Source organism: Cricetulus griseus, chromosome X (assembly GCF_003668045.3).
Source record: "Cricetulus griseus strain 17A/GY chromosome X, alternate assembly CriGri-PICRH-1.0, whole genome shotgun sequence".
In the NCBI taxonomy this organism is placed as follows: Eukaryota; Metazoa; Chordata; class Mammalia; order Rodentia; family Cricetidae; genus Cricetulus; species Cricetulus griseus.
The window spans coordinates 16,926,679-16,946,145 of record NC_048604.1 but is presented as its reverse complement, the minus strand read 5'-3'; the positions used below and the strand labels follow the sequence as shown (position 1 = coordinate 16,946,145).

Genomic DNA, 19,467 nt, shown 5'->3' with positions numbered 1-19,467 from the left:
TTTCATTGGCAAATATCACTATCCAACACTCTCGCCTGGACTTTTTACATAGCAGTGATTTGAATTTAGGCATGATACTCCTGATCCCAGCAATATAACAGACTTGGTTTGGTACCTTCCTGAAATCACTATTTGGTTAAAACATGTACACATGCAAGCACATAGGTATACACAATAGGTTGAACCTGTCTTTATTATATATGCTATAGAATATACATATTAAAAATAAATATATATTATATTTGATAAAAAACAAACACAAGATAGCTAATATCTTTAATCACAGTACTTTGGAGGAAGAGTCAGGCTAATTTCTGTGTGTGTGAGAACAGCCTGGGCTACATAATATGTTTCAGGCTAGCCAGGGCTACAGAATGAGACACTGACTCAATAAAATAAAATAAAATATATGAAATGATCCTCTATTGCAGTATGGTATTTGATAATGTCTACACATATGATATACAACATTATTTTATGATTATCAAAATGGGTAAATTCTCTGCTCCTTGAAAATATCCTAACTAAAGTAAAAAATCTTTTATTTGGAATGCTTTTCAAGGAGAGTCTTTACATCCATATCACTCATCTACAAATGCATATGGGCTCAATCGCATCCCTCTCCAAAAGATATGTTGAAATCTTAACTGTGTGTCTCAGAATGAGACCTTATTTGGAAACGTGGTCTCTACAGAGGCAAGGAAGTTAAAATGAGATCATTGTGGTAGGCTCTAATCCAATATGACTGATATGTTCTTATTAAAGGAGAAATCTGAGCACAGAGACAGACATGGGCAGAGAAACGATAACATGAAGACACATGGAGAAGATGGACACATGCCTGGAATGAACGATGCATCTGCAATCCAGGGATTGTTGACAGATACAAGAACTACATAGCTGAGCCCCACCAACACCACCTAGAGCTGTCAAGACAATATAGCTCTACTCACACCTTGATCTCCGGCTTCTAGCCTCCCCCACTGGGAGACAATAAAGTTCTGTGTCTCAAGTCATCCAGTTGGAGTGGTATGTACATCAGTCCCAGCAAACAAATAAATGTATTTTTCCCAGAAATTGAACATGTCCCTTTCCTGAGAAAAGAGCCCCCATCTATAAATGTCAGATTTTATAACTTCCTCCAACCTTAAATTCCATTTGAATGAGAAAACTAACAAGACAACAGGAAATGAAGCCAAATGGAAAGAAACCTGTCATAAGGGTCTTGGATACCAGCAGTAGAGACAAAAAGCTGCTCTAAAAATAGCTTGGGAAAGCTGGTGAGGGGCTGAATGTCTTTTGCTTCCTATGTAGGTATCAAAAGAAAGACTGAATGACAACTTATTATGATGACTGAAGAGGCAATTTATTTCCTCTGTGTACAGTTTTATCACAGAATCTACTCCCCCTTCCATGTGTGTTTTCTATTTGTGTGTGTGTGTGTGTGTGTGTGTGTGTGTGTGTGTGTGAGAGAGAGAGAGAGAGAGAGAGAGAGAGAGAGAGAGAGAGAGAGGAGTGTTTGCATGTGTGTATGTTTGCATATGTGTGCATGTTCTTGAAGGCCTCTGGAGTGTTGGGATTATAGGTGGGCCACATTTTTTATGTGGGTTCTGGGGATTCCAACTCTGGACCTTGTGTATTAAGGACTTTATCATCTACTGGTTCATCTCTCCAGCCCCTAGTCTTCATTTTACTTGTTATTTTGAGACAGAATCTTGTTAAGCTGCCTAGGATGACCTGGAACTCACTCTGTAGCCCAAGGTGGCTTTGCACTTGAGTTTTCTACCTCAGTCTCCTAAGTAGCTGAAATTACAGACTAGTGCCACCACACATGGAGAAATCCACCCTTTACTTATGTTTTTATTGAGAATAATAAGTCTTGCCTATATTTAACTATCAACCTTTTTTCTCTCCATTAGTTGGGTTTGCGCCACCATGACTGGGATGATAGGGACTCGAGCTGGTCTTTCTAAACTGTGTGGTCTTTGAGAGTCTTGTGTTAAGGCTTGTCTTTACAAAGTTCTTATGCTGGATTGAAATGTTAGGGTTTGTTCCTCTGCTCCTGGAACTAGAAGACCACTCAGGTCCTGTTACAGCAATAGTACAAGTACTCAAAGACAAATTTCTATTAGAATGGAGTAATGGTAATGACCTTTAAAAATACCTTTATGCTCATTTACAAGGCTTTAAGCAATTGCAGAATCTAGAGAGTTCATAAAAAAGCTTGTTTGATCATACATGGGTTACATATGGCAACAACTCTCAAGAGCATCACATTTTTGCTTAATTTGGATATTTTTTATTTGAATAGAGCTCTCCCTCTGCTAACACAGCATACTGTTTTCTTATCCCTCTTAATGCTTGCAGCTGCCTTGTTTGGTCCCCAAAGGCAAGCATCACATGCTAATGTCATAGAAATAAGGGCCCAGAAGGGCAGAGAACCTTGGCCAAGATTATGTTTGCAAAAATGAATTTGGACCTCAGGCCTTTCCACCAGCCTGTTGATGTTTCTCCCCCTTCACAGTGAATCAGCAGTCACAGGACATCATTATGAGTTAATCTCTGTGATATGAAGAGGGTCCTGAAATCTGTCTTAGTGTCTGATGGCTGAGTTGTTTGGGGGAGTGAGGAAAATCAGTATTCAAGCTGAGCAAAGCAAGACTGAGTTTTGAAAAAACCATGAGGAAGTGTATTGTTAGGCATTCTTGTGAGCTCTCCATTACAGGCCATACAGGACAGGTCCAGGTGAGTATAGGTGGCACCTTCCTGGAAAGTCGAATCTCATTTACTCAAAAACAGGTACTTGAGAATGGATGGTACAGTTGATGAAACTCTGGATGGCAAAGGAGGCGCTCATCCATGAGAGGATGTCCCTTCCCCAAACAAATGATCTTCCAATTCCAAAAGCACTGAGAACTTCTTTATGAACCCTTTCTTCCCACCAAACTCAGCAGTTCCTCATGCCAAGTCACCAGCTCTTAAATCTACTCTACCACATGTGTATTAGATTTAAGGAGATGGGGGAGGGTGCTGTTTAATTTTCAACATGCTTACCTTTTGCCATGTTACAGCATCCACAATAGTGCAAGAGCTAAAGGAACTTTGTGGTAAACAGGCCATTGGGGTATTCTGAAACTTGGCTATTTTGTCTATAGAGATGGAGGACTGTTCCATTTGCTGTATACATAATTTAGAAAGTTTTCTGGTTTTATTACTAAGGGATGTACAAAAACAGAAACTGGGTCCAACATTACACAAGACCGCTCCTCAGAGACAGAAACAGATTTCACTGCAGAAGGAAAAGAAACACTTATTGAGGCACCAAGCAAGGTTTCTCCGTGTACAGTCTTACAGACACTCCATGGCAACCCCGTGTGATAGGTACTATTATTATTACTAGGCTTGTTTTAGAGAAGACACTGAGGGCTAGACATGCAAGGAAACTCGTTAAAGATACAAAGTTAAGAAGTGGTAAGGACAAGATGAGAAGGATGCACAAGCTCGTGGACCCTTCATGTGCATGTCAACATAGGCAGAGTGTTAAAAAACAAACAAACAGGAAAGAGGCAATGCATGCCTTTAATCCCAGCACTTGGCTGGCAGAGGCAGAGGCAGAGGAGGCAGAGAGGCAGAGAGGCAGAGAGGCAGAGAGGCAGAGAGGCAGAGAGGCAGAGAGGCAGAGAGGCAGAGAGGCAGAGAGGCAGAGAGGCAGAGAGGCAGAGAGGCAGAGAGGCAGAGAGGCAGAGAGGCAGAGAGGCAGAGAGGCAGAGAGGCAGAGAGGCAGAGAGCAGAGAGCAGCAGAGGCAGAGGCAGAGGCAGAGGCAGAGGCAGAGTAGATCTTTGTGAGTTCTAGGCCAGTCAAGGTTACACAGTGAGACCATAGCTAAAAACAATGAATAAATAGGAGAGAGAAAGAGAGTTATAGATTGTTTATGAGCATCAGAGTCTAAGTGATGGGGAAACTAGTAACTTTTTAGGCAGGGAAAGAGAGAAGCAAATGCAATAAAGGAGAGGCAGACATTCAAAAGGTACTTAGAGCAGACAAATCTAGGTCATTTTATATTTTATCATTCCTCATATTTGAGAAATCAAGAGAAAAAGCTATTTCCTATTTCAACAGAACACATTTGTTCCATGATCTGCATGTATGCTTAGAACATAATGAAGCCGGGGACTTGTGGGATATTCAGGACTTCCATACCCTATGTTTAGTGTGTGTGTGTGTGTGTGTGTGTGTGTGTGTGTGTGTGTGTGTGTGTGTGTATGTATGCATGTACATGTGCACATTCATGTGAGGCCAAGGACCAACATTGGATGTCTACCTCAATTTACAACCGCCTTATTTTCTGAGATGGGACATCTCACTGAACTTGAACCTCCTCAACTGGGCTAGATGGGCTTCTAGCAAATTCCAGGGACCTGCCTATCTATATCATCCGAGTGCTGGAATCACAGGCACACTGCTGAGCCAACTTTCTACATGGGTCCTGTGGATCTGACTCAGGTCCTCAAGCTTGTACGCCAATGACTTCACCAACTGAGCAATCTCTCAAGGACCTCTTAAATCCTACTTTGGTAAAGGAAGCACATGTGGCTTCTACACAAAGCCACCAGACATAGCAACTCTGAATCTGCCTGTCCATTCACTCAACAACAAAAAAGAGTTGCCACACATTCTCAGAGCCTTAGATTTCTCATGGAAGGAGACAATCACATAGTCCCTACTACACCCTGAGGCAGGACCACATCTCTTTCTGATTTCATCATGTCTTTGTAAAGAATTCCCGACTTCACTTACCAAGCCTAGGTGGCTATATCACTGCAGAGAGTGCTTGAAGGGGAGGGAAGGGAGGAGTAGCAACAGCCAAATGGTAGAGTCAGTGGGTGACTCCTCATTAGTGCAGGATTCTACATACACACAGGTAGGCAGCTCTTGAGCTCTGATATCACTAAGATTTTCACAGATATTATAATGCTCAGAGAGAGAGAGAGAGAAAGAGAGAAAGGTAGATGAAGAGAGAAAGAGAGAGGGAGAGGGAGAGGGAGAGAGAGAGAGAGAGAGAGAGAGAGAGAGAGAGAGAGAGAGGACAGACAATTCTCTATTTTTTTCCAGGATGAAGAAAGCAGCAAGGTTAAGAAATTCTTCATTCCTGATCAAAATCACTAGCTTGGAGTATTGGAGAGGCAAACCGAGTTGATCCTCCTGCCCCCACTGATACCACCGTGTGGTTTCACAGGCTCTTTGCGAAGAATCTTGTATTGTTTGAGGCATGAACTTGGCTCATACTAAGAGCAGAACAACTGTGGCACCCACCTGTTTGAAATCAAGACTCTGGTATTAAAACCAGAAGTGCTGGCCCATTAGAAGAGCCTGGCTCTCTTGCTTGGAAGGCAAACGTTTTGTAAAGCCAGGGATTAGTGTGTCCACACTGGGGTAGTGACTGTAGCAGGTGCTCATTCTATGGGTTGTTCAGACTCATTTTTTCCCCTGACTGCCTGGAAGTAGAAGCTGAAATAGAATAAGATCTCATAGGGCATGACCCCAGATAGGAGATGTGGAGGTAAACTGACACTCTTTGTCTTTTTTTATACACCTGGAAAATGGCAAGACAATCTCCTAGATTGTCTTAGAACAGTCTATCTATCTATTAAAAAACAGTGTAGGTTCATTCCAAGATCACCCTGACACACTGAAGGTACTCAACTATCTGGTCCATGGTTGGGCATTTTCAAAAGCTCAGTGTCCAGAAATATAGCCTCATGGGACAGTGCTTGACCAGCCTGTGGGCCAGGCTCTAAGAAAACAAACACTAAGCAAATACAAACTCTGAATTGGGTGGGTGGAGTGCATGCCTGTAATCTTAGCATTTAGAGAGGGTGGGCATGAAGTCTGAGACTAGCCCAGACCACATGGTGAATGCCAGGCCAGCTGGAGCTACATAATGAGATTGTTCAAAAACTTCAAACCAAAGCCAAAGACGGCAGGACATACAGAGTTAACCTTGAGTTGGGGGTCTCTGCCACATGCTTGCGGCCCTGGCCCTTCCACCTCCTGGCTTCAATTTCCTCATATAAAAAAGGGTGTTATCATAATAGTGAACTCAGAGGACTGGAGGGTTAGAGAAGGTATGAGAAGCAGCATGTACAGGGCCTGGCACACGCCAAGGGTCCTATCAATGGGAGTTATAGAGTGGGCTCAGGCAGACTGCTGAGTGCAGGTCTCCACCTACTCCCACCTCCTTCCACTCCCTAGTTACTTCCAGAGTGCCATCAATCTGCCACTCTCCTTGGGGGTTGCTGGAAATTCCTGGCGCGGATGTCTCCTACAGGGACAAATTTTGAATATTCCTCCATTCAGCCCTGTTACCACTGAATTATGGGGAGAGAGAGGAGGAGAGAAGAGCCATTGAGAGGGAGAGGAGAAAACAAACGCCTTCTGTGTATTCCTGACCTGGCTCATGCCTGAAATAGGTGTTCGGTAAATACTACAGGAATGTATGTACAAATGAATGAAAAAAAAAAAAAAGGCGGCGGGCAGGCATCCGGGAAGAAAGTTTGACACCGTGGCAAACTTTCCCTCATAGCACCTCCATGCCACCTCTCTATCTGGGGGGCCTTCTCTAGCTAGGAGCTGCAGCCAGCCCCAAGTCTTTCCTTCCCTTTTAACAGTGTCACAAGCAAAAAACTGAGAAGTCCCATTCAAGCAGACAGCATAGATGCTCAGGGGGCTTCTCCTTTGGGTTCAGAACATGTGAAATTTTCAGCTGTGGGCCCTAAACAGAGCTTCATTCTACTGTTGGCCTCAGAAAGCTCCTCAATGGCTATCCAGATATAATCCCACCCATCTCCTCTTGTGACACCAAGCTTCAGGGGTCCATACAATGAGTCCATTATTCTACTTCCATTTTTCATGTAGCACATGAAAGAAATGTGACCACCAGGTTTTGCTGGGAATGCAAACAAGTGAAGACACCTGGACACACAGGTGGCTGAACATGAGCTCTGGACCCGAATGCTAACTCTCAGAGGGTCTGAGGCCGGCGATTATGCTCTTCATGGGTGACAGTTTCCAACCTTATCTGCTATGGCTTCCTCCATACCCCTCACAAATACCACTTCTGTCCTGACATTTGTTTCAAATAAGTTTCCCTTCCAGAAAAAATGCCAGTTAGGGCCACAAAGAGAGAAGATGAATTTGGCTCTTCCTAGGTGTTAAATATTTTGTGGGGTGTGCTGATTTTCATACTGCATTGCTGGAAAATTAATATACATTTAATTAATTGCCTGTGTGGTGACCTCTCAACACAGGAGCAATGGCTCCAATTGTTACCTCTTGTTCCCTATGAATTCCTAACCTCGTTTTCACCCCAATCCCCCCTTTACCCACAAATTCTGCAAAAACATCCTCTCTCCAAATAAAAACAAGGATCTGGGAATAGAGGGCGAGAATTCCACTCTTCATGCTGCAGTTGGAAACTTTAAAAAACAATTTGAAAGAGAATCATTAAGCTAGACCTTTGTAACACATGTAACTTCTTGATTGGTTCCACATTGACATCATTTCTGGTTGGATCTAGTTCTGGTGATCTGACTCAGCAAACTTTTCTGTTTTATCTCATTCCATATGTGCAGAGAGTGAGGGATATCTGAAGGCTCCCCTTTTGTTGTTAAAATAAAAAATATGGGTGAAGACCAGAACTGACTTCCAATGTGGGTAATTGCAGTTCACAGGTCAGAGAAGGAGCCCCAGGGAGTGTGTTTATCATGTCCTGAGGTGGAGACCTTGAGGTGGGGGTAATTTCGTTCTGGCGGCAGTTGGTTCGGCAGCTGGTGGAGAACAGCTGCTGGAACAGGACGACTTCTATGGAGGGCAGAGTTTAAGCTTGAACTTCTGTATGGAACCGTCCAAACTGACCCGAGCCTGGGTAGAATTCTCCTCGCTGGTATCTGTTACAAGTTAAGCCTGGCTTTCAGATATACAAAGAGTTGAAGAGAGTGAAGGGCCCTTGCCTACTTCCTGAGGAAAAGTTGCCACACACAGGTGGCAATTCCTCACGATCTCTCAATGTGATGCTTTGATTGGATTTTAGTGTGGAGAATGTCCCATGAACAGGGCTCTCATTTAAAGTTTAAAATGTCCTTTCATAACTGTTGGAAAGGAGGTTTGTATACATAGAGAGCATCTAGGATTTGCCCGATTCTCTGAAAAAAAAAATCCTTCCTGACTGTAAATCCTGTGCTCTGTAAATAATTTGTGAGTCCAAGAAGACCAATAACTCGCATTTTCCTATCCCACAGTCCATTGCGCTTTTGAAGCCCTCAGCATGGGGAGAGGAAAAGGCATCTGTGAGGGAGATGACAAATGGTTCTAAACACACATTTATTTCGTAAACAAGCTCATCATCTTCTATATTTTAAAATTCGCCGTGAGCAAATACCAGTTCTGGCTCCCCTGGGGCGGGGGTGGGGGTGGGCAGAAGCCCAGCTTCTTCCTGAAAGCCCTTCAGTAATTGCAGGGAGAGCAACGGTCAACCCAGGTGGCAGGATAACACACCTATGGGCTGGAAACAAAGTCCCAGCTGTTAACCCTGAGGGGCCGCAAGGCAGCCCTTGGGCTGGGTTGTGAAAGCCCCTTCTTTTCAGAGGAATCCAAGGTTATCATGTCTCATGGCCTCCTCCTTTGCTGGGTTGATATTTCTGAAATATCAATACCCAAGTACCATATGAAGGTTTCTTGAGCCTTGTCTCAGTTAATCTGCCAAGTTCAGAGGTAGATATTGTTGCTACCCCATGGGACAGAAGAAACAGAGGCCCAGAGACTTTAGAGGCTTGACCAAGAAGGTCACATCTCACAAAGGGACCAGAACTTAAAGCTGGATCAGAGGCCTCCATAGCTGATCCTCTCCCGACAGATGTCACAAACTCATGAGATCTTGCTTCAGGAATGGGTAGTCTTATTTTACTATTTTCCTTTATTTTGTTTCCAGTGCTTCGGATGGAACCCTCAATCAACCTCATGCATGTTAGGCAAGTGCTCTACCTCTTAGCTATGGGCAGGGGCTTTTAAATATCTCAGTTTGCCCATACCATTTCATTGAAAGAGAGTTCCAGGATTGGTACAGAAATGAGTTAAGGAGGCCACAGACCTGCAGTCCCAGCTACTGGGAATGCTGATGTAGGAGGATCATAATTGGAAAATCTGCCTGGGCTGCAGAGTGAGTTCAAGGCCTGACTAGACAAACTTGGGGAACCAAATGTTAATTTTTAAAAAGAAGGCTGGGATATTCACTGGTAGAGAGCTTGCCCATAGGCAGGAGCTGCTAGGTTCCATCAGAAAGAGAAAAGAAGCAGTTACAGGGTAGTGGTGATGTGGCCGTGCCCACGATTCTCCCGGATTTCCCTTTCTCTCTCCCTTCATTGGAGGGCTGGCTCATCTGTACGGCCCCTGCTAGCACTCTCAGTCCTCCTCTGGTTAGTAATGAGACATGCTAGGTTTCAACGGCGCAGGCAAGGCAGAGAAGGGTTAGGGATTGGAAATCTAGGTTGTTCTTTCCTTCTTCCTCTTTAACCCCCAAGCTATAAAAGAGGCAAGCTTTATGTAGGAAAAAAGCAACTGTCAACATATTTCTTATTTTTATGAACTGTGATAGTTTTCCTCCCTGCTTTAAAAAAAATGTGGTTGCTTCCAATTTGTAAGGTTCTGGTACTCTTGTTTTTTCTCAGAGTGTGAACGCAGAACAGTGTTGAAAAGAACCCTTGGTTCTCTCTGGTTCTGAGTTGATTCTCTACCCTAGTTCTGGCTGTTTCACTAAAATTATTCTCATGTTAAAATTTGGCACTATTTTAGTCTTCATATATATATATATGAAGTCTATATATATATATATATATTATATATATATATTTTTTTTTTTTTTTTTTGAGACAGGGTTTCTCTGTGTAGCTTTGGAGCTTATCCTGGCACTCGCTCTGGAGACCAGGCTGACTTCAAACTCACAAAGATCCGCCTGCCTCTGCCTCCCGAGTGCTGGGACTAAAGGAGTGCGCCACCAAGGCCTGTCCTCCATTTTATATTTTTATTTTGGATTACTTCTTAAATTTTACATGTTTATGAAATATAGTGTGATAATTCCACACATGTATATAAATACACGATAATCAACTCAGGGCAATTAGTAAATCAGTTTTTTTGTGTATGTGTGCCAAGGAAATTCAGATTCCATTCTTCTAGTTCTTTATAAAATACACATTTTTTTGAGACATGGTCTTACTGTGTATTCATGACTGGCTGGTACTTGACATGTAGAACAAGTTGGCCTCAAACTCACAGAGACATATCTGCCTTTGTCTCCTGAGAACCACCATGCCTGGCTTCCATATTTTTTTTAAATCTAAAAAAAAATTGTAAAATATGGCCACTGACAAGTATCAGAATTCAGCTAGCTAGGGAGAGTAAGTACATATGCACACATTTTCCCTGAAGACCCTTTCCTCTGTTCTCTGTGTACTGGAGTTAAACCATGCAGTGGAGACTAAGGTGACTCCAAGAATCCATTACAAATTGCTGGTGGGCAAAGGACCCATGCTGCGGTGGGGTGGGGGTAGGGAGGTTAGGGACCAAGACTAGAACATTTGTTCTATGAGGACACTATGAAGAAAATGATCAGACCAAGGTATAACATGACAGCAGTAGATTACAGGAGTCCGAGGGCCACCTAAGGATGGAGAAAACAGAAGTTGGTAGGAGTGAGTAGGAGAAACTTTGGGAGCGTAGGGGCAAGGCTGAAGTATTAGAGAGTGTAGGGAGAAAAGCTAATTCCAGACAAGACAGGTCGAGGGAACAAGAGAGACTTGAACAACAGCTCTGGTGTCAGGTGGCTGTGAGGAGAGCAATTTTCATTATGACCTGGGGACTGAGAATGGCACTCAGCCAGGAGAAGACCTTAATGGGTTGGAGCGAGGATGGGGTGGGGGAGACTTGGTGGCTCAGAGATGAATCCTGGTACCAAGAAGACAGGACAGGTGTTGGTGAAGGGCTAAACAGGTTGGACTTGTTTCTGCAATGTACTGTTGGAACATGGGCAACCCCCAATTGCTCCTACTGAAGAGTCTGTGCTTCCTAACTAGCCAGCAGAAAAGCTGTAACAAGCACAGCAAGGGCAGAAGAATAAAGACGAGTATTTAGGTGCCATGGTCTAAGTCCAATGGGGGGGGGGCTTGTCATGGTGTCATCTCTCAAATCTTTTATATTCTCCCAAGCTACTTTTCCTTTCAGGAAGAAATGATGCAAACCATGATTTTTGCCCCACTAATCCTTCAAAAGCTGGTGTGGGCACCCCTGTAACCTAGCAAATGTTTCCATCAATCCCAGAACCCCTCTAGCCTAGCAAATGTTTCCATAAATCTCAACACACATCTAACCTAGCAGATGTTTCCATCAATCCCTGGGTGATTTGAAGGGACCCTTGGTAGGTGGAGAGAAGTCCCACTTCCCAATAATAGATGCATACGTGCTGATGTGCACAGTTTTCTGTGAAGCACATTTAGGGCTTGGGATTTTATATCTCAAAGAATTAACAATGGGCCTCCAGACTCCAAAGGCAGGAGGGCACTACTTTATTATCATTGAACTCTGTAGTTGTAGCTGAACAACTCTTTTTATTCCAGGAGATTCCCCATATCTGTAGAGTCTTATCCACTGTGATAAGCAGGGTAGCTAATGTTTCTCTACTCTGTGAGAGAAAACAAATACAAGTTAAAGTTCATCTTCCTTCGAGTAACTGTTTAATTTAGCTAGGATCTTGTTACCATCCTGTCCTTCGTGTTCTGAGCACCTCCCTTGTGTTAGGTGTTAGGATTATACAGAAAGGAACCGAAACAGAGCCCCAACACTCATGAAATTTCTGTTCCCAAGTGGGACACCGATATTAAATAGATCACATGCCACCTTATCAAACATTAAATACCTCACCTCACACTTTTGTAATTACAGATGCAACAAATACTATAAAGGTGAGATTCAAATCTGATCAAGATGGACACCAAAGGAATCTAGCCTAGTGCTGGGGTCCCAGCAAGGCTTCCCTAAGGAGGAGACTCAGAGTCGGGGGCTGCAGCAGGGGAAGATAGCAAGCATACAAGGATGGGATGGCTTGAGTAGCTACAGCGGGGCTCACTCCTACATTTGTTATTCCTGTTTGCTTTAGCTTCTCTCTTTCCTACTACTCTTTCGCCTCTGCTATCAGCCTGAATCACTCTTTCCCCTTGTCTGAGCACAGTTCAGTGGAGCTTTTTTGTTTCATCTTTGAAAATGAGTCAAGGGACAGGAATTGCACTGCGTGAAAACTCTGTCATCTTGTATATGTGTGTCTTGTCAATGTGGGATGAATGATAACATTTAAAAAATAATTGCCTTAGAGATGCTCACGTCGAATATACTGCCACAAAATTGAAATCACATGTACTGCTCCTTTTTTGACAAATGGTCTTTTGAATCAGAAGGAACCGAATTGAGAGTTCTCCATGACAGGGGAGGCAGAGGTGAAGAACTTTGTATAATTTGCCACTCCAGATCATACCTTTGAGGCCCCTCCAAGTTGTCCTTCATTCTTTTCTTTCTTTTTTCTTTTTTAAAATGTATCACACTTTGTTTAACTAGTCACCTATCAAAGGACATTTGGGGTGTTTAAATTTTTTCTATTACAAATAAAGCTTCTATAAACATTCATGTATGAGATTTAGTGTGGATATAGTTTCATTTCTCTGGGATAAATGCCCAGGAGCAGGATTACTAGGTCCTATGGTAATTGCATGTTTAGTTTTGTAAGAAACTGCCAAACTGTTTTGCAGAGTGTTTTTGTAGCATTTCTCATTCCCACAGCAATGTCTGAGAGATCCGGTTTCTCTGCATTCTCCCCAGCTTTTGGTATTGTCACTGTTTTTTGATTTCAGCTGCTCTTGTAGCATGCATGCTCCACTGTGGTCTCAGTTTCTATTTTCCAAGTGGCACCCATCTTTTCACATATCTACTATCCATACTTCTTCTTTGCTTCATCTCCTTTGCCCATTTTCTTTTCTTTCTCTTTGTTTTTTTTGAGACAGGGTTTCTCTGTGTAGCCCTGGCTGTCTTGGAACTCACTCTGTTGACCAGGCTGGTCTTGAACTCACAGAGATCTGCCTGCCTCTGTCTCCCGATGCTGAGATTAAGGGCATGTGCACCACCACTGCCCAGCTACTACTGATTTTCTTACACTCCTTGTTAATCAGATATATTACAAATATTTCCTCTAATTCTGTAGTTAAAAAAATCTCTTAACATGGGTCTTTCACATTTTTAAAATGTTTTTGTAAGAAAGGTTCTTGCTAAATAGCCTAGTCTGGCCTTGAACACACAATTCTCTTGACTTCACCGTGCAAGTGCTGGCATTGCAGGCATATGCTACCATTCGATCCTGGAATCTTTCACCGTTTTATCAGGTGCAAGTCATTGGTTTGTTCATGAGACTTATCATTGTGCTACCATGGCTACAAACTTTCAGTCTAAACTCTAGGATCTGAAGAATATTTCTTTTTATTTTGTCAGTCTTTTCCCTCTGAAAAGATCCATTTTGATCCATTTGAACGTTTAAAATCTAAAATTTGATACTGAGGTTCAAGTTTGTGATGGTTAGTTTTACTTATCAACTTGGTTGTAACTTTGCTGGGCCCCTGTGGGCCAGCTAGCCTTGGGTATGCTGCTTCATAGCAGAAAGCACTTTGAACAGATGCCCTGCCTCAATAAGGAAGAGGATGGGATCCAACTCCCAAAAACTTGTGCTCTCACCTCCACATGAGTGCCAAGGCACTGGGTGCCCCCCATTAAATAAATAAGTTTTCAAAGGCTTCTTCTCCATGGAGTTCTATTTGCCTTGATTACTTTATTCTCTCTCCTTCTCCTCCACCCCTCACCAGTACTGGGGACCAAATCCAAGGCTCTGTGCATATCAGGCAAGAACTCAGTCCTCTCCTCCCTTATCCTTACTGGTTTTGAAACATCCATGGTAATTGCCCATATTTATGGAAGAGGCAGTAAGGTGTTCCAATTATTCCTGAAATGTCTATTTGCTTTATATATAACTAATATTGAGCTATTCTTAGAGGAATGACGAAAAGTATGTCTACTCAAACGTGACTTTCCAGTTACTTCTGAAAGTGCATTGCTAGAAGACAATGTTGTTTAGAAGTCACATGATAATACGCTATCTTTGTTGAGCCAGTGGCTCATACTCACATAGTTTTGACATGTTGGGGCAGAAATACAGATGACAGCATCCACAGAGTTCTCTAACTGCTGAACCAGTGGCAGACTGCTTGAGACTATACTGCTTGAGGACTAATAGGTCTCTGGGGTTGCTTAGAATTGCAATGGATATTTAAGAGGCTATGGAGAAATATATGGTGGCAACTCTCAGGGATATCGTTGAGACAATAAGAAAAATGAGTTATCCATCTCAAAGGCTGGCAAATCCTAGATACTCAATAGATGCATGTGTGAAGGAGCATGATGAATGATGCTAATTGCTTCTAAGTGACAATTGCTGAGCCAAGTTGTATGATCTAGACTGGGTTTGATTTGTTCTGTGTGTGTGTGTGTGTGTGTGTGTGTGTGTGTGTGTGTGTGTGTGTGTGTATGTTCATTTATGCACACATTCGCACATGTGTGTGCATGTTTGAAGCCTAAGGATTTTTCTCAGGAGCCATCTAACTTCTTATTTCAGATAGGGTTTCTTGCTGAGCCCCGGGGCTGGTGAATTAGAATAGGCTTCCTAGCCAGGAAGTCCCAGGGATCTGCCTGTCTCTACCTCCCCACTGTTAGAATTACAAGAGCCCATGGGTTCTTGGGATTGACTTTGGGTCCCTATATTTGTCCTACAAGTCTTTTACTAATTGGGCTATTTTTCCAGACCTCGGAAGTGTGGTCTTAGGGAGGTAGAGGTTAACTTGTAAGTAGGGTAGGGGCTAGAGATGTTTTTGAAGGAAAATGGACAGAATTCGTTAGTAGCCTGAGGTAGGGAAGGGTTGAAGGAGAACAAAAGCCAAATACGCTCCGGCTCAGATTCCCAGTGACAGGGAAATAAGGGAAATATAATGAATTTGATTTCGTATCTGATAATCTCAAGCTGATGGTAAAATATTTGGAATAGTTATTATTAAGGAAAACATCTAACTGGAAAATTCATCTTACCTGGGAGTCTCCAGGAGATGTAGGCTCTAGTCCCAACTTTATAGCAAGGAAACCATGAGATTTAAAGCAATTCAGAATTTTCCCCTGTGTTTTGATTCTCTCATCTGTAAATTGGGGTGCTCTGACAGGTGATATTCTTTGAACTAACATTTATTTCAGCATAGGATCAATGTTTGGAAGGAATCTTATTTTTACTGAAGTATTTTCTTGTCTGCTATAAAAGTCTAGGATTCTGTGATTTCTTAAGATACCTGCCTTTGACGCTGTCTCAAAAAACCAAAAAAAAAAAAAAAAAAAGATATCTGCCTTTGGTGGCTAGCTTCTTATTTAGCACCTACCTCTTATAACTCCTCTTGCCCCCAGCACACACCAACAGAACTCATCAGTTTATATCATGTCAGATAAAGTCAGGGAGGGGGAGCTGTGCATGTTGGGTCTCAGTGCTTCCAGGCTTCTTAAGCATTTCTCTCTTTTGAGCTCTCCTCCACTCTAGGGAGTACAGTGGGCACATAGCCATTAGCACACAGGAAGGGAGGCTTTGTGGTATACTAAAGCCTTTGGGTTTTATTTATGTCCCGTTTACCCAGCATTCATTCCACAGATCTGGACAGTTGTAGAAAATGGGTGGGATTTAAGAGAGGGAAGGATGAGAATTTGCTAGAAGTCGAGAAACCAACAAATGCCTTTCAATAGCACACCCAGACTCATAGCACTTAACACTGAAAAGACGTTGGGGCTTCATTTGGGCTTTTATGGAAACCAAGCACTGCTGTGACTCTCCACACAGCATCCAAAGCTCTTCTCTTTTCCACTTTCCATCAGTGAGATCTGTATCATATTACTATCTATCATCGAATTTTAATTTTTCCTAATCAAAGATTAATTTTAGATTTAAATCATGACAAGCTCATTATAAAAATAAAATGAAAATAATTCTTGACAGTTAAGAGTTAACTACTGTTAAAATTTATATTTATTCCCTTGTAGTCTTCTACACACACACACACACACACACACACACACACACACACACACACACCCATATACACAGTATCATGTCATATGCTCAGTTGTATATCTCCCCTTCCTCCCTTTAATTTAGGCTGTGAGATTTCCCCATGTTATTAAACATCCTTCTACACATGATTTGAAATAATGATACAGTAGTTTGTAGTATAACTATTTAGCATTTCATAATATAAATGTTTTTCACATGAACATTTTTTGATGTTTTCACTTTATTTTTAAATGATGCCATAATTAATTTCTTAGTAGTTTAGTGTATCTATTATATTTCAAATAATTTGTATTAACACTAATTATACATATTTATAGGGTATAGTGTTATAGTTTTATAAATGTAGACAATGTACAATGACTCAACAAGGTAATTGGCATGCCTCTCTCATTAAACACCTACAGCTCTATTACTAACACTTAATTATTGTGCTTTTGAACAGAAGAATTTCTTAGAAAAAGCCTCTCAAGGGGTAAAGGAGAAGAACACTGCTAATGCTTTGGCACATTTTGCAGCTGTCCTTGTGTTCGAGTTATCCAATTTGTGTTCCTACAGGTGCTGGAGAATGCCTAATTTTCTCCATGAACACAGAATCCTTCAGCATCATATATGTGGACACTATGTATTTCAAGTCAAAGGCATTTGATCAGCCCCTCATGAATGTTGTGTCTGAACATTTCCAGACTTTCTAAGCTGTTCCTAAGCAGAAGAACCTGCTGTACACTGGGTAATTAGATTCTCCAGTTATGCCAAGTAAATGCCAGATAAGACACACATGAAGATGATTAAAAATGCAAGCAGAAAATAACAACACATAATTCTATATGGCCAGTGCTGACACTACTTAGCCTTTAAATAGTTACTCATTGGAGGACGACACCAATGTATCTAATTAAAACAATTTAGACCCCATGAACACTGAAAAAAGAATGCATTAATGGGACTGTTGCAAATCACAGAGGTTGAGTTGTGATTATTTAGTGTATTTCCTGGTATAAGCTAGAGTGGGAATGGAGAGGAATATTACAAATTTACATCTTTCAAAGGAAAAGAAACAAAACAAAACAAAAAAGCACCTCATATGGGTGAAAGGACAATTTCTGCTTTTGTCAGTTCCCTTTACAAAGTTAACCTGTTGGTTATCGGAGAAGGGGACACAGAACACACAGAAAACTAACCTCCTTCTGGCAGCTGGGGATAATTTGTCAGTCTCCTTTGAAATGTGGCTTTGTGCTCGCTGCTCAAGGCAGCTGGAAAAGAAAAAGCATGACAGACAAAAGCTGAAATCCACATGAAGAAAGGTCTTTTTCCCAAAAATTACTGCCTGAGTTAGCAACGGTCAGAAAGGAAAGTGCATGTCTGTCTTTCCTGGCACCACGCACATCTGGTACTAAAGAAGGCCCCTATGCTATGGGAGGCATTCAGAATGGCTGTTGACTTGAATAGGGCTACTGCATAGCATCGAAGCAAGCCTTCTCACCCTGTGACAGATTACATGCTCAAATCTGTCTACAAGGAAGTCTAAAACAGTGTTAGTACCATCTTGGGAAATCTGGCAAAAAGCATTTGCTATGTTGAAAAGGCAGACCTAATTCACATACAGTGGTGATAGACTAAAGAATAAAGGCTTAAGTATATGATTTCATATTAAAAGGTAACTAGTGTAATGACTAAAACATCACTATCAAACTGGAAACAGCTTAAATGTGCCTCAACTGATTGACTGGTGAGTTCTGGTACATCCATGCTATAGACTGCTACTCAGCAAGCCAAAAGAATGGACAACTGATAAACGAATCTCAAGACAGTGATAAATGCATAAATGACTTAAAATAGTTATCATAGGTGAAAGGACACAGTGACAAAAGGTTACATACAGCATGATTCTATGTCTATAGCATTATGCAAAAGAGAAAATTGAAGTGACATGAACCTTTTTCAGCAGTTGCCAGGCCACTCAGGAAGTAGGGAGGAATTGGTATTTATTTGGCCGATGGAGCTACTCAATGTGATGTTCTTAGCAGCAGTCAGGTGACTTCAGATTTTTGCCTAAACTCATCGAACTGTATACCAAAAATATAAATTTTACCACGTTCTATTTTAAAAATAGGGAAACAAACAGCAACAAACCCTTTAAAAAAAACTCACAAAATTATTACCAAATGAGAAGCAACAGAAAGGGATGGATGATGGTAAAGCTAAGTAAGATAAGTCTTCAGTTTTTACAGCAGAGAGTCAAGTGATAAGGGCTGAAAAGGATAGATCAGGAAGCAGGCGGCCAAGCACTGTTTACAGATATTCAAGTACCCAGCAGAGAAATTGAAAACAGGATCTGATAAAAATGAGTGCCTTGGAGGAGGAGGACTGGAGTGGGGTGGGGAGGGGTAAAGAACTGTTTTGTTGTTGTTGTTGTTTTTCTTTTCCTTTTCTACAAACTCTTTTTGCACTATTTGAAAGTTGTAAATAATATTCACTTATTACTTGGACTGGAAAAGAAATGGAGTGAAGAATGTCTGGGATGAGGATGGAGGGACCTAATTTTTCACGGGTTGAGCACCAGCCTTTGTCCTCTTTTGGCCCAGGTTTCCACATCTGTATGATAAAGAGTTTGTCCTAGAGGATCTTTCATACCTAATGAAAATCACAAAATTAGACTGTCCTCACAGCCATGATTCTACATTGTATTTGAAGCTAAGAAATAGACTTTCCAGTTTTGAAGCTGGAAGGGACTAAATCATTCAGTTAAATCATTTCTTTTTAGCCACCCAAACTGGATAAGAGAGGTACATGAAAGGGTGGCAAATTGCTAACAGAGTCAGGCCTGGAGCTCAGGGTCCTGGCCATTGTACTACACAGCTTCTCCCAGGCCTAATGGAATCACTGGTTACTGTCAAATCTGGCAAAATGTCCTGGGATAACACCAGGGGTGGGATTCACATGCTGACATGCTTCCTTCGCCTGGGAGATGAGTCAGAGTTTTGGAAGGGGTCCCTGACATAGCATGCATGATGCAATACTATAGGAATCCTGAAGTTGGTCAAGGCTGTGCTCAAATGTGATCTGGGGGCTCTACTCCTTAGTAACTGTCCACTAAACTTCTTTAGCAGTTACTCCTAGCCTGCTGATATCTTTTGTGTGATAGGGATCTCTCCACTCACAAATATCACTGTTCTCACTTTGATTTAAAACAGTCAGTTTATCTGTTTTTCCTCCTCATCATTTTTTT

General features: G+C 41.9%; 1 protein-coding gene across 4 annotated transcripts in view; it reads right to left on the bottom strand.

The window, feature by feature from the left end:
* Positions 1–19,467, bottom strand: part of Plac1 (placenta enriched 1) — a 165,797-nt gene that overhangs the window by 10,454 nt on the left and 135,876 nt on the right. For 2 of the 4 annotated variants that reach the window (XM_027432105.2, XM_027432106.2), the window contains exon 2: positions 17,420–17,491. The exons of the other annotated variants lie outside the window; for them this stretch is intronic. The gene's annotated coding sequence lies outside the window, so the exon portion shown is untranslated. The remainder of the gene's footprint in view (positions 1–17,419; positions 17,492–19,467) is intronic. 4 annotated transcript variants of the gene reach the window in all.